At 35.1% G+C, this 26,805-nt stretch overlaps 1 protein-coding gene across 1 annotated transcript in view; it reads right to left on the bottom strand.

Annotated features, from left to right (window-relative positions):
* Window positions 1-2,383: 2,383 nt before the first annotated feature.
* The window catches only part of LOC138700421 (uncharacterized), a 928,427-nt gene continuing 904,005 nt past the window's right edge, over window positions 2,384-26,805 (bottom strand). The window contains exon 6 of the mRNA XM_069827038.1: window positions 2,384-2,856. The gene's annotated coding sequence lies outside the window, so the exon portion shown is untranslated. The remainder of the gene's footprint in view (window positions 2,857-26,805) is intronic.

The raw sequence follows: 26,805 nt of genomic DNA, 5'->3' as shown, positions 1-26,805 counted from the left end.
GTAAGAATCTTAGAATGTTGTTTTCAACACATTCTTTCAATTTTATACAAGAAAGTCTGATTTCAAATAAGAATTTACCAGGATACAATTCTTGTAAGTTTAGTTTTTAAGGTTCACTATACCCGAAACGAGGGTTTACTATAAACGGAAATATTAATTTACTTTTTAATGTATGCGGGTCGGGACCAACAATTTAGGCTCACCATAGTCGAATATTCACTATAATAGAGTTCACTATATCCAGAGTTGACTGTACAAAATTCGATCTACTGGAACAGTGGTGACCAACTTAGCAGCTCTTACGAAGCATGTGTACACTCGTGAGCAAAAAAGAACAACGGACGTTAACCGTTTGAGTGGTATGATCTGCTCTTGCATATTCCTCGTGTGCAGCGAAGAGTGCTCTTGCGCAAAAATAACACGAGTAGGTCATCACTGTGTAATAAGTGGAGTCCTGTGTTTGATTACCTAAAGCAACGGACAAAAATGTAGGTATGTACGAAGTATAGCCCAGCGTACACACTTGAGGTCTGATGTTCAGCGAACCATGTCAAAACAAAACAAAAGCTACCTGGTTGGGAATGAGTGCTCCAATAGAAGAATGTGGTAACGAGCACTTCATTAGGAAAGAAGAAAACGTATTTTATCAGAAATGAGGAGACATTTTTCTTTTGAAACACTTAAAATGTTCACAGTCACTCGTTGTAATGTATAGAGACTCGTAAAGCAAGTCGTCAGTGTAAATAATTTTGTTTTTATTATTGTATTACTGTAATTTCCACCATTTATTTATGTTTATGTATATATATATATATATATATATATATATATATATATATATATATATGTACATAGGCTACTTAGGTTGTGTCCAATTACAACGTTCACGCGTACATTCTCTTTGCCTGCTACATCGAATTATAAGTGATTCCACATCCAACTACCTTGCCTCTCGGTTTACTCTCCTAGCTTCACATCATAATCGTAATACACGTTCACAGCACAATCTGTTGCTATCAATACGTCATCAGAAATCTCTATACTCAAGTTCTTTCTCAACAGCCATGGCCAGCTCCTGAAATTCGCTGCCGCTGGAAATCAGGGGTAGTCTTAGTCCTCAGTCGTTTAATAATAGATTGTTTAGAAATATTTTAAATGCACAGAATTAGTTTTTTTAGATATAACTTTTATTTGTTATTATTATTATTATTATTATTATTATTATTATTATTATTATTATTTTAAACAGTCATTACTTTGTTTTTCCATCAATATTAATATCTAGGTAATTGTCATTGTCTAATGTAACCCGTGCTGATTTTACTAATTGTATGTACTATTCCTTTAGTTGTGTGATTATATTCATATGTATTAATTCTTTTCTTTTAAGTTAATACTTGTATAGCAGAATGTATTTTCCTCTTTGTGGTTATATTCATATGTATTCAATCTCTCTCTTTATTTTATTATTATTATTATTATTATTATTATTATTATTATTATTATTATTTTAAGATAATACTTGTATACCGGTATGTATTTTTTTGTATGTGCTTTGATCCTGGTTGAGTGGAAGAGAAGTCCAGATGGCCTTAACTCTGCCAGGGAAAATAAAATTATTATTGTTATTAGGCCTATTATTAAATTATTATTATTATTATTATTATTATTATTATTATTATTATTATTATTAAATGAAGTAGGGCTATTAATTTATTAATTTTTGTAATCTGGCATTAGAGACGGTAATACACGGAGGCAAAAACAACCTACAAACATTTCTAAATGAACAGAAGTTGACAACAAGGAAGTCATGAAGAGGAAGAATTGACAAAATTATAGTTGAGTACAAATGATTTATCATAACATTACTTAAAATAAATTTTATTTCAATTCATTGTACAAATGTATATTGCGAAATTGTATGCAATTTTGTAGAACACTATTAATTTATGAATGTCTTCGGAAACAATTGACTGTCGCAGTAAAACAAATACATATTTTTTATTGCAATGAAGTATCGTGATTATGTAAACGTAACATTCGGAAATATTCATTTGTAATATCACGTAAAGAATAAGTTTTTAAGTATTTTGACTGTTGAATGTTATTTCTTAACTAAGCCTGGATACTCCATTTGAAGGGTATACGGGAAAAACGATCAAGGTCCATAAAAAATCGAAATTGAGTTAATAATGCTATCTTATAGTGGAAAAGAAGTACTATCATGTGGTCTAGCTAGTAATAAGAAATCATCGTTCTTGACATTCCACTACGTCAATTTCTATTAAGTACACACATAACAAAGTATTAAGTGCTTAAACTTTAAGGGTGCTATTCATAGACATTTCGCTAGCCCGCGCTACGAGCGTGCTAAACAGGATTCATATCATATCATATCATATCATATCATATCATATCATATCATATCATATCATATCATATCATATCATATCATATCATATCGCTGACACTGGTGTATGAATACGAAAAACGTTAGTTCGCTGATCATCCACCGAAAGCCAGTGCTAAGAATGTTTATGAATACGGCCCTAAAATTCGTTTTTCTCGAAACTTTCTAAAATGGACCTTGATCGTTATTCCCGTGTACCCTTCATTTATCATTAGTGTATTTTCATTTCACGCCGGACATTGAGTTCGCACCCTACTGGCAAGAGCTGGAACTTCTAGCAGACAAAGACGATAGTGACGATTGAGAAACTTCCGTCTCCACTAATATCACTGCATCATCTTCTCATTACCATTTGCCCTGGAGGTGGTGTTCAGCCACGCCAGTCAGCGTTATGAAGTATCGTCCGATTTGTAACATGACTGCATTCTGGCCAGTTACTTGCGCTGAAAGAAGATTAAGAGAAAAAAGTTGTGTTAATAAATCGAGTGAGTGTTGGTGCAAGAGATTCGTGTTTATAAACATTCTTTAATACAAAAATGTTGGAGCATACAGTTTAGCCACAAAGAAATCGCGCATCTGTCTGCAAGTAGTGATGATACAAAATATTTCTGCTTCCTTATTTTTGTTATTATCTCTGAGATTTCTTTATCCATTTTAAATGTTCTCTGAGAATGACAAGTATTTTTAGCACTACCATATTCTATTTTTTAAATATTCCATCATGTCTTGTTACACAACTATAGGCTACTTATTCTCAGATGGAAAAGAATCACATTCTTTAATTAATGGTACATTATATTTCAAACTTGATTTTAAGGTCTTTTGCTAAATATTAAGATAATGTAAATCCTAAATCAGATTCACATAAAATTGTACATAAAAATTATCGGGAAATCCGAAAGTGTGAGAAATAACGGAGAAAAGGGGAGAAAGAGAGAGAGGAAAAGCAAGAGACTGAATGGGAAGGATATAAAGAGAGAAGATGGAAGAATAAGGATAGAAAGAATGAATGAACGCAAACAAGAAAGAAAAGGAAGGAAGAAATACTGCTATAGAGGAAACAAATAAATAGGCAATAAAAATTAGACAGTAATTAATAATGAATAGAATACGGGAGTAAAAAACAGGAAGAAGTCAAGAAGGACATGACAAAAGAGAGAGAGAGAGAGGAGAGAATAAATAAGATGGGAAGGAAGAAAGGGAAATAATACAGCAAGAATTAAAATAATAAAGAGTGAAAAGGGAAGAGTATTATATGAGGGGCTCACAACCAGAGTGGACCAAGTCCACCAGTGATCAGTGGATTAATACAATCTCGGATGAAAAAAACTTAGATTTATTCATTGCCATAACAAACAAAGTCCATAATTCATTTGTTACTCCACAGATGGCAGCATTTTCTATAGAAGGTGAATGTTGCTAAGCGTGAGCCAGGAACTTTAAGACTCAATATCTCAGAACTATTCTAGATGGATTTGGTCCACTCTGGTTGTGAACCCCTTATACATTGCGTATACTAACTGGCTCCGCAGAGAAGCAAGAGGCAGTATTCGACCCGGCAGCGATGTAAAGAAGGTATCGTGTAGCGCCTGGTTTGAACACTTACATTTGGGGAAAGGAATGACTCCCTCCCACCCTCCACCATTCAATGAGCCCAAGGTCATTGACTCTACCTGCACGATACCAACACAACTCCTCGAGTTCCCACGTTCTGCTTCCCATTTCTCCTGCGGAGCCAATTAGTATACGCACTGTACAATCCAAAAATATATCACACCGCCGTTGCAAATATTCATAACACCCTATTTGAGAATATCAATAGATATATTGTCATGGCATTAAACAAAAGACAATGTCTTTAAATAATTATTTGAAACGGCCTTTAAAAATATATACTAAAAATAAAATTAAAATATTTCGCTAAGATTATTTTATGGGAGAAAACGTGTTATGTCAATTGGAGATCTTAAGACTACATGTATGTGTTTACACTTCTCGCCTGGGATCTGCAAGCATGAGTGACGTCACGCGGTGGGTAGAAGCAGTACTATAGGTATATGCTCGCTCATGCGCACTCTATGTTTTACAGACGAAGCCAATGGCCGGTATGCTTTCAGATTCCAGGCGACTAGTATACATCACTTTATTCTTTCGTTGGACAAACTTTAGACTGATTAATTATAGGATGCAACAAGCCATGGGGCCTACAATTGTGAATGATTTATGATTATAATGATGATAAAGACAGTAGGCGTACTAATATTTATAACATATGTAGGCTAAAGCCAAACAGTATTATTTGGTAGGCTAGCATTCAAATATTGATTTTTAACTATAGATGAAACGGAAACACTTTGCTCATCCGAGAAAAAGATATAATCACATAACTTGTATCACTCTTAGTGCGGAAGAGGAGGATGGGGCGATCCTTTTAGCGCGTTGAATACATAAGTTAGCTATTTGGGCGACATAAAAGTTCCGGAGCTTGTTTTTATACTCATCGTAATGCACAGTGCCATTTAATGTATTCCAAAACATTGTCGTTAGAGAAGAGATTGTGTAGTAATACCATTGATTATTCATAGGGTGCTCTCCATGGCAATGCACTCTTCAGCTTACAGCGTGTCTGTGTACTTCATAAATGAAATGACAACAGCAGCGACATCAGTTTTCAAAATAGGAACATCATCTTCCATTCAAGACTTATGACCAAGACTCATTCTAAGATTAAATGCATGATGAGCACAAATGATTTGGGCGATTTCGCAGCCTTCCTAGTGTATTAAGGTGGGAAGTATACCATTGACCTGCAAAAATTTGGTGAAATTCATATTTTTTTTTATATTTCAACTACCATGAAAGCTAATTGAACAAACCTTTTCATATATGAAATAACTACTGAAGCTTTTCATATATTATTACGATGTACCGAAGTACATATGATATTCCCGTGCAGAAATTCTGTGTCATCATATGATGAAGGATGAATGGATGAAGCAGAATTTCTGCATGGAAATATCATATGTACTTCGGTACATCGTAATATATGATATGCGAAAAATAATTACTTTGTGGTTTAAGACGGGCGCTTACTCTGTCGGATCCCTGCCAGTTAGTCACTCATAACGACTGCACCTCTGCACATGTATGGACATTGTGCCACTGTCATACATCTATGACGCAGTGCATGAGGGTAGGCCACTAGAGGGATCCCAAGAGGTGGAACTTAAACTGAGAGGATTCAATCCGACATCGGGGTAGAAATCCGGTGTGGCTTAGTGGATAGAGCATCAGCGCGTAGAGCTGAAAACCCGGGTTCAAATGGCGGTGCCGGAGAGAATTTTTCTCGGTTCCACTCATCCTTCATCAAAACTTTTCATGCTTAATATACAGGGACATCATTTTATTTTTACTTCAATTTTTATTGTACCTGAGTTTTTGAATGTACTTCACTCCCACCTCGTCCTCCACACAGATCCAAGACCGCATATACAGTCATAGTAGCCTTACGGTCACAGTGAACAGTACGTTCCAGAAATATGTTCGCGTTTTCCAGTGACGAAATAGCTTTCAATATTGAATCATTTCCGCAAAGGTACTGTTGTTCATTTCCCTACGTCGCATCCCGGTTTCCCCCACCTGCTTCTATTCGCTTCACAGTAAAGGCTAGTTAGTGGCTGGGCTGTTTTAGCTCTTTTCTGAGAATATTAATTTCTGTTAGGAATTGGACGTCTACTTAATATTATACCCATACAATTGTTTAAAATAACTTAAATAAAAGGGCCTCTTTAAGTAATTAACTGTCACGTGATTTTCCCTCTTTCTATACCCTGCGACATAACCACTTGGACGGACAGTAGCTAGCATGTCTGAGTAATTTTATCTTTTCGGATAGGGCAGAAGTGAATATTAAATTTACAGTGCGTAAGGTACCGGTACTCTTTTATAGAGTAGGTACAAAATTATTTCAACATGAATTACTGGTACGAAGGACGAAACTGGTAATTGGAATTACACACATTAGAACTGAAGCCTGTATCGAAATGAACGGCCACCATTTTCAAAAATGTGTTCAGATATCCATATTATGATTATTTTTCAATTTAACTTCATTCTCTATAGTGTACGCTTATGTGCTGTAGACAGTATAATATACACTGCATAATGAATACGTCCGCATGGACAGCTCAGTTCGTCTGTATAAACACTCATTGTTAATACTGTATTGTATTTTGATTAAACAAAAACCTAATGAAAATTATCAAACTTAAAAGCGTGATATTTCCTAGTTTACGTAAATGGATGAACTACTTTTCTTCCCTCCTATACCTAGTAAAGTGATTTGTTTGTATATTGCGCCAGTATCATCGAACTCCAGTCGTAGAAGGGGATAGCAAACGGTGTTTTCAGTTCTTAACCGTTGATCCAAAGATATAGCCAGGCTAATATTAGAAATGTCAGTAAAAATAAAATGATGTCCCTGTACATACATTACACTTTATAAAACACTATTCATAATATTAAAATAGGTAATGATTACCTGTAAAAATAATATCAAATTTGCATAATATTTTTTACAACTGTAAAGCATTTACATAATAAAGTATACAATTAATTACATATTGCATGATTCTTTTATTGGAATGTTTTGAAGACCTACATCAACAACAGAATATAGAATCTTTCACCTATTCCTTTAAGAAATATTTTTGTTTATTGTCGTGTTTATTATCCCACTTACAGAGAAAGCAGCAGTATTTTATGTAACCCAGCTGAAGACCGAGTATGATAGCTATCACTTTCACATCTTATGCCTTTTGTATTTGTCATAATGTTAATTAATTGTTTGATATTATCATATTATGTCCCTCTCATACGAACTGTATTACAAACAGGCATGCCAGGTAATTCAATGCCATTGTGCAATAACATTGATTACGGGCTGACTTTTTAGGGTTCTATAAAATATCGCCACTCATTTGGAATGCGTTCAATTTCCAGAGAATCTGTAATTCCTAAAAATCATTACAAACTACTAAGTCATTCTATACGGAAAAAAATTCTGTCATATTTTGATCGTTATTTCAAATTTTCATAAGTCGCGATCTAAGCAACTCTATCTTATTACTAGAGTCCTGCTTTTGATTACCTAAAGCCTCCAAGCAACCAGCAACAGTGTAGGTATGTACGGAGTATAGGTTGACAGCATCCAACGCTGCTCTTTAGCGAACATAGGAAAACAAAACAAAACTAAGCGGTTGGAAATGAGTGCTCCAATAGAAGAATTTGGTAGAGAGAAAGTAGTTAGGAAAGAAGAAAATGTATTTTATCAGAAGGAAGGAAACATTCAAATATTTACAATCATTGATTATAATATGTAGAAACTCGTAAAGCACGTATTCATCATTTGTTTTATTTTAAGTTTGTGCTGATATTTATATTTTTCATTTGTTATTTATAACCTTCAATTAGATATAAAGTATCTAGATGCGTTTTACATTGTAAAAGTCAGAGATAGATAAATTCCGAGCGCCAGGTAGCCATGATGACTAAAAAATTTTGTGTGGTACCTGAATTGTTATTGAGTTTTCATTTATGTTTTTCATAATGTTAACAAAAGCGGTTGTAGAAAGAAATTCGAATGTGCTTTTTAAATTATTATCGTTACTTTTTGTTGCGCAGCTCAAGATATTGTCCAACATAGCTTAAGAGCATCTCTCATAGCGTGTGTTTGCACTGCAAAGATCAGTAGTGTCAGAGTCGTAAGCTCCAAAACCGGTTGTGCAGTCGGAGCGTGAACTTGCTTATGTCTGTGGAAACACCGGAGCACGCAACGAGTCATAGTGGAGCGCTCCGCTCCGTTTAATCTCTGTCTGACAACGCTGGCATAGACATTTAATATTTTTTTAACATATTCCAGTAAATGTATCTTCATCTTAGCGCGAATGGTTTTCCTATTGCATGTGTGTACAAAATGTGGTGGCTTCTTAAAATAAAGGGGCTGGCGCCTGAATTTTTTTAGTTTTGTCTATTCCTAGTAAAATTATCTTTTATTGCATATAAGCTGCCTTTAATTAAATACTTTGTGGTATTTTATACATGATTACTATTCCTGTTGTTCACCTACTTATACACACAAGTAAACGAAAAAACAGATGTAAACATACAGTACCGGGGCGTGAGGGAGAACTGAACTGCAGCGTGAACTGTTGACTTGCAACTTGCTCTCCGGACCAAGCGAAGCTAGTATGATCAATTTACACCTAACTTGTATTCAAAGTAACTAAACGCAGGACTCTATTTATTAGACAAGTCAGATCGCTCAGAACTCACTTTTAGTTACTTTTTGGGGTACAGAAGGTAGCACAGCCGATACATTATTCTTAATCTTGAGATGTCGATGGTTCTTGCATGGCTTTATCTAGTGGTTGTGATGATATGCATGAACTGAAGGAGCAGGTACAGGCAGTTCATGATGGTAAAGTAGAGGGCAATTAACTGATGAAATATTTGGGTAACTTTGTGTTTTCGCTCATTGTTTTTGCTAATATCGGCCAATAATAATAGATAAGTAGAAATGTGTTAAGTGATTACGTAAGAACTTGGTTCCCGTTACATTATGGGAACAGCAGAGGACGTAGATCATCCTTTCCCACTTAATCCAGGGATGCAGAACTGGCGAGAGAGGGGTGAAAACTTGGGGAAAGTGTTGGTTCCTCGTCAACAGTCCACCGGCGTTGAATGACGTCTCTGTGATCCGTACGCAGTCACATAACACAGAAATTGAATAAAAATTCCCTCTCCTACCTTGTCAACGACGCGGGGGCGGAAGGAAGGGATGAGTGACGTATTCCGCCTTGTGACGTACGCCACAATTGACGCCCACTTATGCAGGCCTGACTTAGTCACTCAAATAGAGTTGCAGAACAGTTAAGATAGTAAATATGTGGTGGTGATGGTGATAACGTTATATAATGAAAACAGGAACAAAGGATTGAAGCACGAAACAATAAGTAGGACTTTAGTCTTATATAATGAAAACAGGGAAAGGGGATGCAAAAAAATACACGAGAAATGAATCATTATAAAATCATCAGTAACGAACGATTCAGAAATGAAACGAAGTATCATTTGTCACAAAATGAAAACAGAAATCAAGGAATCAGAAACAAACGTAAAATCTATTATTATGAAATGAAAACAGGAACCAAGGAATCGAGATAGAACAGAGGAAGTTGAATGGTTGCAAAATGAACAGGAACACGAAATGAATTGTTGGCAAATGAAGACAAGAAACTATATCAAGAAAGAAATGAGAAATCTATTGTTACAGAATATACCTGGAACAGAGACAGGTTAAATGTTTTTCCTGGTGTACTGTTCACATGCAGGGGAACGTTGAATAGCAAGACGTCTCTCTTAATGTTTATTTGTGTTATGCGTTTGTTTTAAATATATCCCCTCAGCAGTAATGGAGCACCTGATTGAGTTACAAGATCTCGTAGCAACAAGAAAGAAAATAGATACAATATTTGTTTCATTTCCTCGGGGTGCTCTGCGCCGCTATGTTTAATATTGCTCCGGACTCCATTTCTAGAAATTGAGGAGCGCCAAACAACTCGCAGACAAGCATGAGTGATTGTGGGGGCAACATGCTAATAGTGATGTAGGCACTGAGGTTTACTTCAGAGCTTGCGTTCTTGCTTCTTTCGTGTGGAGATATTGAACTGTTGTTTCAGACTTGTTTGTCTATCATTCCTCGTGATGTACGTATGTATGTATGTATGTATGTATGTATGTATGTATGTATGTAGTCGACCTGGTTGGCGAGTTGGTATAGCGCTGGCCTTCTATGCCCAAGGTTACGGGTTAGATCCCGGGCTAGGTCGATGGCATTTAAGTGTGCTTAAATGCGACAGGCTCATGTCAGTAGATTTACTGACATGTAAAAGAACTCCTGCGGCACATCCGGCGACGCTGATATAACCTCTGCAATTGAGAGCGTCGTTAAATGAAACATATTTCGTAATATTTTGTATGTATGTATGTATGTATGTATGTAATGTCATAAGCAAGGACTCTCCTAAGTTTGACAAAACAGAATTGAAAGTTCAGTCCAATAAGGGTAGTGGGTGTAGCAGGTGAAATGAATACAAATTCTTTTTGGTTATCCATCAACGAATACAGTACTGTACTTGCATTTCCTGCCCGCCCCGAGACTTGTGTATGCGCTTCTAGTACCACAGTGGGTTTCGACAGTTCCGTCTCAAAAACGGCACAGTTCTCAAATAGAAAAAGAAGAGTTCATTAATTTAAAATCAGTGATCAATATGTATGTCCTAATCAATAAAATATTTTGTTTTCCTTTAACAAAAGCATCACTACAAGACACAGAACCAATTCCCATTCAAGTGGCAAACCCGTTTCTTAGTGCCCGTATAGGGGAGTGTCTAATTCTCCTACGTAAGGAGTCGAACTATAGGATGTCGAACTTGATTTCTGTCGAACTTGATTTCTGTCGAACTTAAGAGCTCCCACTGTAGTTGGGAGCCATATACAGTGGCTAATCAGCTAAAAATTTTAATTCCTGTTGGTACCAACAATTCAACAAAAATCCTTTTATTAACAACTCTAATAAGAGGCATATGAATTTCAATTTCATCTAATTCATGATTAGGGTGATGTATGTATGTATGTATGTATGTATGTATGTATGTATGTATGTATGTATGTATGTATGTATGTATGTATGTATGTATGTATGTATGTATGTATGTATGTATGTATGTATGTATGTATGTATGTATGTATGTATGTATGTATGTATGTATGTATGTATGTATGTATGTATGTATGTAATGTAATGTAATGTAATGTATGTAGGCTATGTACACACACATTTAGTCATTCATTAATCAATTCACATATTATGACAAATTGTTGTGTCCATTGATTTTCTGCTGCAATTCTGAAGCAGGACTAAGGCATGCCTCAGATTTCTACCCGAGATTGTATAATAACTTCATTAAAAGACATCCAAAATTAGCAACTTCCAATAATAAATTATTTAAAAAGCAAGCACTTCAACTGATTTTAAACACTGATTAGTATTCTAATATATACATATATTCACTTTTGTTATTTTTCATTTTTTCTTTACATGAAATTTCTGAAAAAAAAAAAAAATTCTAAGTTAGGAATCTTTCAATGTTTCAAAATTCAATAAATCAATTAAAACTAAAATATCATTTATATATATAATAATTATTACTCCATTATATTATTGCATAATATTTTGCATTTATTTTACAATTGTATTATTTAATATTTTTCATTTCATTTTATTATTTGTACTTTCTAGTTAACCGAATCTTCTATGTTTTACCTGATATAATTTTATTGTATTTCCTGTATTATTATTTCTTGTATTATTATTTTGATATTCATCACTTTCTTTTGCTTACATATATTTGATATAATTTCATTGTATTTCTTATATTATTCTTTCTTGTATTATTATTTTGATATTCATCACTTTCTTTTGCTTACATATATTTGATATAATTTCATTGTATTTCTTATATTATTCTTTCTTGTATTATTATTTTGATATTCATCACTTTCTTTTGCTCACATATATTTGATATAATTTTATTGTTTTTCTTATATTATTCTTTCTAGTATTATTATTTTTATATTCATCACTTTACTTTTGCTTACATATATTTTATTATTTAAATTAAACAATTAAATGATTATTTTGGTATAGGCTTAAACTTGTAATATTACTTTTTCATTATTCGATGTAAACTCCACTCCCGGCCACAAGCTTTTGCTTCATCGGGAGTGCGAACCAAAAGTGTACCATTATTATGATCATTCAAATAAATTACTATTATTATTACTTATTACTTAATTAAATTAATTATTGTCGTCCGTTGCGGTATCTCTGAGGTGGCGTACGCGTTGCCCGTCCAAGCAGTTCGCAGTTATTGTCCCTACGTGGGGAATGAAAGAAAATTTTCTTTAGTTTATAGGACAGGATGGTTGTCCTGTGATGTCTCCGATGTAGGCCTGCGTTGTGCCAGTCCACATCCAGATAGGCCTGCAATGTGTAGACGTGTCTAGTGTCTGTTTACAGAGAGTATCCTTCCTCCCTCACATCGCAAAGTGTTGTAAGCCAAAAAATATGGGAAGTAAATTAGATGAAGAAGAAGAAGAAGAAGAAGAAGAGGAGGAGGAGGTTACTTATTGGCTTTTTTTCCGTTCGTTCATTCACCAATTTCATCTTCCATCTTTACACTTGCTTATTAGGTGGTTAGTTTATTAATTTCTTTTGTTGACTACTAATATAGTATTAGTAGTATTTATTTAGTATTAGTATTTATTTATTTAACCTGGTAGAGATAAGACCATCAGGCCTTCTCTGCCCCTCTACCAGGGGATTACAACTATAATATGAATAATAAAATTACAATTTACATTAAATTTACAATTACAATTACAATAAAAATTAAAGTACGACAAGATTACCTGATTAATGAAAGCTAGACATTTTATCATAGAAGTTAAGAACAAAGAATATTTTTGTATTTACTGAATTACAAATTGAACCTACAATAACAAAAATCTATAGTAATGAAATTACCGGATATTGAAATATTTTGTGTTAGATTAAGAGAACTATTTACAAGAAACCATGTCTGAACGAGTCTCAATTACTGACCAAGTGCCTAGTAAGTTTGCGTTTGAATTCAATTTTATTTCGACAGTCCCTGATGCTAGCAGGTAACGAATTCCAGAGTCTTGGCAGGGCTATTGTGAAAGAGGATGAGTATGAGGAGGTGCGATGGGATGGTATTGTTAGTATTGTTTCATGGCGAGAGCGTGTGTTCAGATTGTGGTGGGAAGAAAGGAAAGTGAAGCGAGACGACAGGTACGAAGGAATAGAAGAGTTCAAAATTTCGAAGAGAAGGAGAAGTGAATGTAAATTTCTTTTCTTATCTAGTTTAAGCCAACCTATTGTTTCCAGGGATGGGGTAATATGATCATATTTACGAACATTGCTTACAAAACGTACACACAAGTTATGAGCACGTTGAAGTTTCGTTTTGTTGTCGCTGGAAAGGTCAGTCAGTAAAATGTCAGCATAGTCAAAATAGGGAAATACAAGCGTCTGCACAAGGGACTTTTTAAGCAAGAGGGAAGATGAACATTTATCCTTTTTAGAAAATGGATAATAGAATATACTTTTCTGCAGGTTTCTGTGATTTGCATATAGTCTATACAGAGACGATGAAATACTGATGTAATATTCTGGAAACGAAAATGCATGTACTACTTATTTCTTGCCAATTCGAGTTCAGCTACCTGAAACCCTTGAGTGACCTCGTGGAGCTACCGTTGGTCCTAATCAGCCCTTTCCTCCATATTAATGATGGAAGGGGAGGAGAGCAACGTCACGCCGTCTGTGAGACTTGTAATGGAAGGATGCAGGTGAATAGCATCTGCAGTTGGTTCAGCGCTGTGAGCAGGAATTGTGAGTAGTTTCTGACGCAAGTAATATAACTGCCCCAGGCGCCCCGGCAACTCCGCACGACCGTTAATTACATGCGACCTACAAAGAGACGTCACTCCACGCCCAGGTCACAAAGTAGTTCCGGGTAAACAATCAATTCCCGGCCTCCGGGAGTCGCGGGTTGTGGGGCTCACGCCCAAATTATTACTATTCCTAATAACCCCAGAGTCATTCGACTATTACTTTATTCAGTATTGTTCATCAAGTGAAACAAAACAGTAAATTTTTCTGCTGTCATTGTTATTATTTCTACTTATTATTACTATTATTATTTACAACTTACTTACTTACAAATGACTTTTAAGGAACCCGCAGGTTCATTGCCGCCCTCACATAAGCCCGCTATCGGTCCCTATCCTGTGCAAGATTAATCCACTCTCTATCATCATATCACACCTCCCTCAAATCCATTTTTATGTTATCCTCCAATCTACGTCTCGGCCTCCTCAAAGGTCTTTTCCCCTCCGGTCTCCCAACTAACACTCTATATGCATTTCTGGATTCGCCCATACTTGCTACATTCCCTGCCCATTTCAAACGTCTGGGTTTAATGTTCCCAATTATGTGAGATGAATAAAATGCGTGCAGTTCTGCGTTGTGTAACTTTCTCCATTTTCTTCTAACTTCATCCCTCTTAGCCCCAAATATTTTCCTAAGAACCTTATTCTCATATACCCTTAATCTCTGTTCCTCTCTCAAAGTTAGAGTCCAAGTTTCACAACAATACAGAACAACCGGTAATATAACTGTTTTATAAATTCTAACTTTCAAATGTTTTGACAGCAGACTAGATGACGAAAGCTTCTCAACCGAATAATAATAAGAGACATTTCCCATGAATCACCTGAAACTTTTCAAATATCGTCGTTGTTCCTGCAATAACTCTTATGTGCAAAATATACATTTTTCAGTAGGAGGAAAAAAACACATTTATTCATCCTATGGCAGCCGTACATAGGGGATTGTGAATTCTTACATTTTCGAAAGAAATAAATATAATTACATAGGCCTATAGGAGATTTTATTTGCTGTATCACTATTTAAGCTATTTAATAGAGCAAAAATCTGAAAATCGATAAATATGTCACTTAGGAGTTATTGTAGGAACAACGACGATATTGTTTTAATTCTACATTTACTGTAATTTCATATTTCAAAATACAACTATCTTCACTGCATTTTCAGAACACATTTTGAATAATACTTATATTTTCATATTACAAAGTGTCAGAATACAGATTACTGTTAATTTAAGACCATGTAAAGTCCACAAATTTTATGTGTCCCCCTTTTGCTTTAATAACATTGTCAACTCTACGTGGTATACTTTCAAACGTTTTTGTTGTAATAATCTGTTTAGGCATTTCCTTTTTTTCCAGTCCACACAAATTTTGGATTGGGTTCAAATCCGGAGAATTTCCGAGACAAGGCAAAAGGGGGATATTTCTGACAGAAATGTTGTCACTTTTAAGAGTGTGACAAGGTACCCCTCTTGCATAACCGTCATTTTGTAATCTGAAAATGTAATATTGTTCAAAATTTGTTCTGAAAATGTGGTAAGGATAATATAATTGTTTTCTAATATATAAATATATTTCGACATATTTACCCTCGACTTTATATTTTTTTTCGGCCCGCAACAACAGCTTTATAATCTTGTTTACAGTACTGTGGTGAGTTAGAAGGACTCTAATCTAAAACTTCATCAACTATTTTTTAGATTAGTTCTATTAACATAGTTGATGATTGTCACATGCTCACAATATACCTACAATGTTAATCATAGCGTTCCGTAAATTGCTTTGTCCAACTAAAAGAAATCATTAAAATCTTACAGAACATCTAACTTAAAAAACCGAAATTACTAATGAGAAAACTTATTATTATTATTATTATTATTATTATTATTATTATTATTATTATTATTATTATTATTATTTGTTCATTCATTGTTCTGCCCAAAGGCAGGTCTTTCACAGCTTTCTTTCCCCAATCTTTGCTATTTTCTGCCTTTCTCTTTGTTTCCTCATATGATCCATAGATCTTAATGTCGTCTATCATCTGATATCTTCTTCTACCCCGAACTCTTCTCCCGTTCACCATTCCTTCCAGTGCATCTTTCAGTATGCAGTTTCTTTGCAGCCAGTGACCCAACCAATTTTCCTCTTCCTGATCAGTTTCAGCATCATTCTTTCTTCACCCACTCTTTTCAACACAGCTTCATTTCTTATTCTGTCTGTCCATTTCACACGTTCAATTATTATTATTATTATTATTATTATTATTATTATTATTATTATTATTATTATTATTATTATTATTATTATTATTATTATTGCTGTTCGTGGTCCCTTATTAACTGCTCTTCGGACTCCAGCGGGATACGTTCTCCCGGATGAGAATCACTAAATTGTAACATCTAACATAACGACTAAAATAGCCATGAATGCTTATGTTATTCGTTACGACTAATTTAAATAATTAAAGTTAAAAAGCTTTAAAGAAAAGTATGTTTTGAGAGCCTAAGAAAGAAGTTCAAATCTTCTATTAACTTTTCTTAAATTAACACACCTAAATCAAGAATAAAAAATGTCGTAGTATATTAATACAATCAATTATTACATATAGGTATTTGACAGCCAGGAACTTGAGCAGTAATGTCCGATATAATTATAATTATATGTCAGAAGGGACGGGTGTCTAAATATAACATCAGCCTACAATTGATTAATAATAGCCCAACCAAGCGTTTGGAAACACATGATTTTCATCTCGACTTCTATTTGACACACACGATTACCTACAGTATATCAGTTCATAACTATGTGAATAACTTACCATGTTACTGCACTAATACCAAAATAAAATTGATTTAGCGATACAGAATCTCGAGAGATGTTTATAGTATCCTGAACTATCCACACAGTGGGCTATATCATTCATTTTCGATTAAGTCCATTATGAGTATTTCTTTAACGAAAATAAATCCCAGAAAAAAAGAATTCCCTTGCGTCAGTTGGCACTATGTGGGAGTCGTTCCTTGATCGCCTCTCTGAGCCCACCGCACGTCTCTGTTAATAGCAAACACTGATCTATCTTACTTAAGAAGTGCCCCAACACCCACTTTATTTGGTTTTTCCTTTACGTAGAAATGTTACGTTTGTTCTTCCTCCCAGTGTACGACAAACAGTCTTACCTGTCGTGTGGCAGAAGACACCCATATATCTATTCCGTCTGGAACGTATACCGGAAACATTGGAAGGAATTCTGATATACGTTTCTACTCACCCCTTTAAGTTTCTTAATCTGTTGTATTGTAGTTTTCAGTAACATGCTAGTTTTGTATACATGGAAAACTTAATATGATGGAAATCATTTGCAAATTTGTAACATTCACTTAGGCTACTCGGTTTTATTAGAAAATGTTGAAGTTACTATGTTATAGCCTGTCCGAAAATTTCCTGATCATTTTGTGGTTATTTTGTTTACAATTTTTATTTCCTCCCTTTTCATTATTCTTGCTTCCTTCATCAAAATTTATTTTGTTCTCTTTCTTATTTATTCATGCTCTTCCCCTTTCTCTCTCTCCTTCCTCCTGCTATTTTTTTTACTTTCTATGCTCCTTTTCCTGCTCTTTGAATCCTCTTTCTACTCTTTTTCTTGTCCTATAGTTCTTATTCCCTTCCTTTACTTCTTTTCCTTACTTTTCCTTATCTTATTTCTTACCTCCCTTACTCTTAATTCTCTCTTCGTTAACGTTTCTTTCATTACATTGGCATTCCTTTGATTGATTTTCTTTTTTGTTGATTATTTTCTCTCTTTTATTTCTTCTAATACACTCATTCCTCCTTTCATACTAAATTTAAATTTGTTACAGTTTCATTCAATCTCTACCTCATTGTTCATACATCCTTCATTCTTCTTACTTTTGTTATTTCAAATTCATGTTTTAACTTTTCTTTATTCATTCCGTTTTATTTATTTGTGTATTTATTTATGTTTTGCTTGTGATTTCTCAGTTCTTCCTCTCTTTCTGTCTTTCATACGGTAATTATTTTACGTCTTTCATCTCTTTTCAGCATTCTTCCTTGCCCTCCATTTTTCTTTCCTGCTTTGAATCATTTATCCTGATTTGAATTTTTCATCCTGGGATGCAATCATTGATCCTTTTCTTCCTTATTCCTTCCTTGCCTTCCAGCTTTGTTCCTTGCGTTCCTTATTACTTCCTTGCATTTCTATTTCTCCATTGCTTTCCATTTTTGCTTTCCTTGACTTTCTTATTTTTGCTAACAACGTCATATCATCAGCAAATCTTATGCACTTTATTCAACTGTGTCAACTGGAGTAATGTACAATACATTCTTCACATGTCCTCAAATAAATAAATAAAAGACGTTAAGTCGGGCGATCGCGCTGGCAATACAACAGATCCCCCTCTCTCTACCCATCGCTTTCCGTAAATGTTGTTGAGATATGCTGACATAGCAAGAATGAAATGAGGAGAGGGTCCCTCATGCTATATCGCACGTCCCGTCGCATCGCAATGCGATCATAACTTTGGGACCGGATTTGTAGGTTTTTACCTATTTTTTTTTTCCTTTGAGTACTTTTGAATCTTCGTCGCTACAACAGAAAGATGCAATTGGTGTCATTGACTCGCTTCTATGGGAAACAAGTACCAACACCCGGGGGTGAAGCCGTCACATTTTAACTGAAGGATGTATTGCAGAGAAATCCAGGATTTGAAAAAATGAAAAATGTGTGCTCCATTCTCCAGGGGGGAAAGCTTCAATTGTCAGTTACCGTGGGTACCTGCTGCAGTGGCAACTAAGAAATTTGCACCTATGACGTCGTGTGCTGTCAATAGAAACTTTTCGTCCTTCAAATATATTTTGAGAGACAATAGAAAAAACTTCTCAGCCGAGGATCTTGAAAAGTATTTGGTCATATATTGCAACCAGGAACAGTATTAGTAAATAATTTTGTTTTGTTTATTTGCTATTTTTTTAAATAATTCTTTATCAAGTTTGAACAAATTTAAGTCAAAAGTTGTGTGTGTAGTGTACCTTTTATCTATTGGAAATTGAAATTTATATATTTATATCAAGGAAAATTATATTAAATAAAATGTTAACTGTTACAATAATTTATAAAACTACAAATAATGTTAAATGGGGGAAAAAACAAAAATTCCGAATTTTATACATTTTGATAAATAGTTTGGTTCTTAAAGTGGTCAGTTTCGTGGTCCAAGTTGCATTAATAAATATATATTTATTTTTTAAGAGTAACTGTAAGGATACATTTGTAACGATTGGGCAGTTTTTGCGACTCGTTTCACAGGTTGGACATAAAACCTAAAAAAATATATTTCCCCTATTCCAAAAAAATCTAAAATGGACTTTTTAAAAATCTAAAAATCCGGTCCCTAACCATAACAAGCAAATTACAGCGTTGTCATATTCAAAATTTTTCTTGTGAACTTAGTCTACATGAACGTACGAGTAGGGGCGAGGAAATGGGGGCGTGGCTCGGTTGAATATTGTAAATATTTAATATTTGAGGAGAAAAATTCGCTCCGGCGCCGGAGATGGAACCCGGGTGCTTTGTTCTACGTACCAAGCGCTCTGACCACTGAGCTACGCCGAATTCAATCCACAGCACCTGACCGAATCCTCCTCCATCAATATTTCCCTTTTGTGGCCTTACTCCAAGTTAGGCATATACGTTGACGTTTTATGTCCAAGTCAACTGCCATTATACAAGGGGCGCACTCAGTTGAGTGACTGTTGGCCGGGATTCCGCAGTTAAGTGCTCAGTAATCTGTACAGAAATATGCACTGCTAGCTATGAGAATAGTATATGTAAATGTGGATTGAATTCGGCGTAGCTCAGTGGTCAGAGCGCTTGGTACGTAGAACCAAGGACCCGGGTTCGATCCCCTGCGCCGGAGTGAATTTTTCTCCTCAAATATTGTCATTATTGCAGATATTATTCTGTAGGATAAATTAATAAAAATATATTTAATATTGTAAACATTGACACTGAAACCAATGTACGTTGCGATAATTTTTTAACAGGAATACATACCTCCTAAACGACAAGAAAAAGAAAATGGGTTATATGACAAAAAATGGACCTCCATGCGAGTCCTATGGCTTTCGAAACTACATTTCTGTCATCAGCTAAAAGTCTCTAAATAAAACAGAAAAGTTGCAAAGTTTGCATCACTCCTAAATAAAAAAAAATTCTGAAATTTAAATTGTGCATGTTACAACAATGTTGTGAGGGTCTTATTTCAGAGTGGTAAAGAATCCATCTGGCGACTTGTTGATCGTTCTTTGCCTCTGGATGTGACGCGCTGCTCCACAATTTCTTGCTAGAGCTTTGCTAGATAGCAGCTCTAGTCATTTTGGTAATGGAGTCCACAGGAACTGAAACCCTGTGTTCGTTATCACTCCGTGTGCCTGCCAGGCTGATTCACCAGACATTAAATTTGACTGAAATGCTTCCCCCCAGCTTCTCCTCCTCTGCTCTCTCTCCTCTCCTCTCCCTCTCCACACCGAACAACAAACACACACTCTTCAACAGATGAAAAGTCGGGAATGAAATTGATGGCTTGGTTGGCGTTAATGATCCAATTGTTACGCTGTTTAATGGATGGAAATTGACGTTTATGTTGTTTGTTTGCTAAATTTAACTCCATACTCTTTACATTACGGATTTATTGGAGTGGAGGCAACGGTGATGATGAATTGTAGTAGACCTGTTGATTAAAACGTAAGAGCGTAAAATGTCGCCGTGCAGTGGGTGACATTCCTTAATTTTTATTACGGAAAGGACAGATGACCTTCATGGTCTTCATTTGGCTCTCTGTGATCTAACGGTCGCTGTGCTTAACTCTGGACTAAAGAATCAAAGTTCAAATCCGTCAAGTGCTATGTGTTTTACGGACAAAACATTTCGCCTCCTTCAATAGGAAAGTTCTCTCCTTCTTCCGTAACAGGGATTAGGCATTAATGTTTGCTCCGTTTTTACATATATTATTTTAATGTACCGAAGTAGGTATGATATTTCCATGCAGATATTCTGAGTCATCATACGATGAAAGAGTAATGGAACGGGTTCTCAGCTCTACGTGCTGATGCTTTATCCACTAAGCCACACCGGATACTTATCCCGGTGTCGGACAGAATCGTCTCAGTTTAAGTTCCAACCAACGAGTTAGATACTATAGAGAGGCTGAAGACCTCTGATAAGCGCTCCCTGCGGAGGCCAACAGTACTATGGATCGTTCCCTAAAAAACATGGCGATCTATAGTACCGCCAGCCTCCGCAAGGAGTGCTTATCAAAGGTATACTGCAACGAGTTGGTACATGTATTATATTTTTCAGATACATCAATATTTAATTTAAACATTTCGCTATAGGTTTTGTAAAAAGCTGATTTATAAATGAAAAAGTAATAATTAAGACTTCAAAATTTCCAAAAATGTCTCATTCCCTCGGATTTAAATTAAATGTACCGTAAATCATAATATTCGTTGCTGGATAATTAAACCCTCTCAATACAGGTACCATTGCCGCAGAGAATTATAAGATAAGACGGACTCAGCATAAGCGAAATATCTGTATTAATAAGTTTGTACCATCAAGAGTTTAGTACTTATTGTGTTTATAGGGGCTACTCCAATTTTCTTTTTATTAATGCGTAGGGCTCTTTTTGTTAACAAAGAGGAAAGTTAGCGCTTGCATCACACACAATTTGTCATTATTGTTCAAAATAATGTAAGAACAGTTTTATTCTGCAAAAGCCTCTGCCTAGTTGCGAGACACGTGTGAGATCAATGTTTGTTTCAAATTATATTAGACTACACGATGTCTCCATTACGCGACAATATTTGTTTCAAATTATATTAGACTACATGATGTCTCCATCACGCGAAAAGAAGAGTACCTAGCTGTGGTTCCTGTTGTTTCTGATAACAATGCTAATCGTAAGTATCTTATCGTTTCAATAAATGTGGTGAGTTATGATCATGAGTAACTTTCTATTAGTGTCATTCTTTAATTATTATGTTGCATGCTAAGATATTATTTGTAGTTTTAATAATTGCAGTTTTCAAAAGTTCTCTGTGTTAATTCCAATTTCAAATGAATTTTTCTCAATAACTTAATTACTGGATATTTTTTTTTTAATTTTCGCCACTACCTTTCCAATATTTTACTACTATTAGTTACATACGTCGTTTCTCTTGAAATCACCTGGTGAGCACTGAATTACATAATTTCATATTATGTTAGATTAGCTGTAAGGTAGTTAAATTTGTGACGAAGTCAAAAAATTATTTATTTTTCTTCTGCCGATTAAATTCATCCGTCTTTAGGTGCTTTGCTTTGGTTGCATCGAGTATAGCTTGTCATTTAATATCTGGGCTATATTTAGTGAAACTAATAAAACATAGGCCTACAGCTGTTATAAAATGTAAAGTTTTGTGTGTATTTTACTTTTTACTTATTAACATAGTCTTAATATGTAACTCAATTCACAATAATACTAACTTCATCACAGTCATTTCCTACAACATCCGAGCCACGCCCCTTTGTTTTGACTAACCGAAACATGGCGGACCAATGTTCAATTGTCTTCAACTTTCTGAGGTCTTTGTCCTCTCTATAGTATCTAACTCGTTGGTTCCAACTCTTGGGTTCCCTCTAGTGGCCGCCCTCTGTACTACGTCATAGATGTCTATGAACGTAGGACTGAAGTCCACACATATGCTGAGGTGCACTCGTTATGAGTGACTAGTTGGCCGGGATCCGACGGAATAAGCTCCGTCTTAAATCACGAAGTGATTTACGCATATCATATATATTATTTTAATGTACCGAAGTACATATGATATTTCCATGCCGATATTCTGCGTCATCATACGATGAAAGAGTAATGGAACGGAGAAAAATTCTCTCCGGCACCGGGATTTGGACCCGGATTTTCAGCTCTACGTGCCGATACTTTATCCACTAAGCCACACCGGATACCCGTCCCGGTGTCGGACAGAGGGCGGCCACTAGAGGGAACCAAGAGTTGGAACTTAAACTGAGACGATTCTGTCCGACATCGGTATGGGTATCCGGTGTGGCTTAGTGGATAAAGCAGCAGCACGTAGAGCTGAAAACCCGGGTTCAAATCCCGGTGAAGGGGGGAATTTTTCTCCGTTCCATTACTCTTTCACCGTTTTTACATGATTTATATCAGTCTCTTAATAGGACGTCTGCCACCTCTCGTACCTTAAGATGGATATTTATTTAGGTCTACTATTGCCTATAGTATTTTCATGTCATTCTACTTACATGTTCTTTCCAATTTTCTTAATATACAGTAAATATTGAGTCCTTCGCGAATTGTTTCACAGCATTTAGCTTTACGCAGAAATCTCATCTCTTTTGCGTAATATTTGCTCTTATCCTTTTCTCTCATTATCCATGATTCGATTACATAAATCAATACTGAGACGGCCATTACCTCAAAGAACTAAATTTTTCTGCCCTTCCTTGTTTTGTTTTTCAGCGTTCTGTTTATTTTTCCACAGTTTAATTGAAACTTATTTACTTTATTTTTTATATCTTTTTTTATCATATTTATATCACAACCCGACTAGTCAAAGTACACATCAGCTCTACAGGTTTTCCCTGTATAATTATTTCTGCACGCACAGAAAGTTTTCTTGTTTTTTTTTTTTTCAATGATATTTTCATAATAATTATATTGTTGTTTCCCTAATTGATTTAATTTATGGTCATATTATTGCACTTCATTTTTGTTCTTTATTATTAAATTGATGCAGAAGTTCGTAACGTTTTTGTTTGCCATTACAACACTGCTTGTTAGGAGATCCAGAGTAATCCTCCAAGTCATGGTTCCATTATGTTTTCTATGATTACCCAGCAATCGATTGTTATCTATTGTTATGAAAGAGTAACTCTCCAAGTTATTGTTCCATCCTGGTTTCTATGGTTTCCTACCTATCAATTGTTATCTATTGTTATGAAAGAATAACTCTCCAAGTTATTGTTCCATCCTGGTTTCTATGGTTTCCTACCTATCAATTGTTATCTATTGTTATGAAAGAATAACTCTCCAAGTTATTGTTCCATCCTGGTTTCTATGGTTTTCTACTTATCGATTGTTACCTATTGTTATGGAAGAATAACTCTCCAAGTTATTGTTCCATCATGGTTTCAATGCGGACAGTGAAATGAGTTTCATACGTAAAACGGAAGAACTATACCATTCTCAACAAAAATTAAATTAAACTCTTGTAGAAGAACTTCAATTAAAACGAATCAGTGCTTTTCTCACTGAATGTTAACAGATATTAAGGAATCACATTGTCAATGTCTGATTTGAATTGCACAAAACATATAATTATTAAATGAACTATAGAACCCATGATGCGATCTTTGGAACAACCACTATAACCATAACGAATTCCAAGGTCCAGTACTTGAGTTATATGATGATCATGGTGATAAAATTACATAAATTGATGTTATGAACTCGAACACGTTAACATTTAGCAGTTATTCTAAATTCGCAAGATGCTGGGAGAGATTTTCGGAATTAATCCTAAGGAATACAATAATATTTTATTAAAAAGTAATACTTAGAATGGTTAACCGCACAAGACGCTAATTGCTTCAAAAAACTCACACGTGCGTTGGAGTTCAAGCCACTGTTAAATGCAGTAGGTAATTCCAGCGGACTATTGGTTACACTCTTGCCAGTGTCCCTTGTTGGAACCAATCAGTTGCAATTGTCACTAGAAACCAGCCAATAATTAAAGGCAATATAATTACAGGTCACAGAGCCTCCGTAATGACGTGACAAGATACCATAAACTTTTTATTTGATTTTGAAGCTCAATTATGCATCTCTTTGATTACTACCACGTCATTCATCGTCATCAACTCTCCCCTCCTCTCTCTTTCTGTCGCTCTCTCTCTATCCCTGTAACTCACCCTTTGTATAGCTTGTTTCGAAGTATAAAATATCACCAACCATTGTTTAAAAATAAATAAAACCATCCCTGCTACCTCCCCCTCCCCACCCCAAGAGTACGTAACGGTTGAAACCCTTCAGGGGAATTTGGGAGTTGGCTGAGTTTACACAGGGACACCGCTCGCTCTACAAAGTTAAATGAATAATTTGGAAACTGACTCTGAGAGTCGTGCACGCAGAGCGGCAAGAACCCACAGCAGCTCTCCCTGGCACCGACGCCGACGCTGTTGCCTGATTTTTGCTTATTTATTTATCAGCCAGTAGATCTGCTAAATACTGGCTGGAGTTTGTACTCAACTTAACGATCCCTTCTTCCTAATTCCAGTTATTTATTTAACGCCAATTTCAAATTACACATTATTCAGAAACGATAATGGGGTAATTGTGAAGTAATGACAATAAATCAAGAGTATTCAATCAAATTTGTGCCACATTAACTCTTCTCTGCCACAAAACGCTGAATTTTTCGAGGAATATTCCTGTCAATGTAATGGGAATGTTATTAATGTTATGTTTTATTTAACGACGCTCGCAACTGCAGAGGTTATATCGGCATCGCCGGATGTGCCAGAATTTTGTCCCGCAGGAGTTCTTTTACATGCCAGTAAATCTACTGACATGAGCCTGTCGCATTTAAGCACACTTAAATGGCATCGACCTGGCCCGGGATCGAACCCGCAACCTTGGGCATCGAAGGCCAGCGCTATACCAACTCGCCAACCAGGTCAACTGTAATGGGAATAGTTCAGTGGAAAAAACAAACGATTTTGAAACTATTGTGATAATAGTGAAGCAATCTTCTTCTTCTTCTTCTTCTTCTTCTTCTTCTTCTTCAGTTACAAGGATTAGGCCTTGTATCGATTCTGTCTTCAAAGTGTATATCATAGGTCTTCCATGTTGTTCTCGGCCTTCCAATGTTTCTCCTTTCTGTTGCTATATAATTAAAGATTTGTTTTGGTGTCCTATTATCTCTTATCTTTCTTAGATAGAGATATCAATTGCGCTTTGGGTTTTGTACTGTTTCTGTGAAGATGAACATATCTAACTTTTGTCGAATATGTTCATTTCACTGATGTACTATTAAGTTAGATAGATAGATAGATAGATAGATAGATAGATAGATAGATAGATAGATAGATAGATAGATAGATAGATAGATAGATAGATAGATAGATAGATAGATAGATAGATAGATAGATAGATAGATAGATAGATAGATAGACAGACAGACAGATAGACAGACAGACAGACAGACAGACAGACAGACAGACAGACAGATAGATAGACAGACAGAGAGAGACAGACAGACAGACAGATAGACAGATAGATAGATAGACAGACAGACAGACAGACTGATAGGTAAATGAATAAACGAACAAATAAATAAACGAATAAAAATAAGTAAATAAATAGAGAGATAGATAGATAGACATACAGACAGATAAATGAACAAATGAATAAACGAACAAATAAATGAACGAATAAAAATAAATAAATAAATGAACAAATGAATAAACGAATAAAAAGAAATAAATAAATGAACAAACGAATAAACGAATAAAAATAAATAAATAAAAATAAATAAATAAATGAACAAATGAATAAACGAAGAAATAAATAAACGAATAAAAATAAATAAATATAAGTAAATAAATACATAAATTAAGTAAATAAATAAATAACGACTTCACTGTGTTAATATTATAACATATGTTATTATGACTAGGATTCAGAGGATGATGTAAACAACAT

The sequence above is a fragment of the Periplaneta americana genome, chromosome 5, assembly GCF_040183065.1.
Source record: "Periplaneta americana isolate PAMFEO1 chromosome 5, P.americana_PAMFEO1_priV1, whole genome shotgun sequence".
NCBI classification, from domain to species: Eukaryota; Metazoa; Arthropoda; class Insecta; order Blattodea; family Blattidae; genus Periplaneta; species Periplaneta americana.
This window is presented reverse-complemented; position numbering and strand designations above follow the sequence as displayed.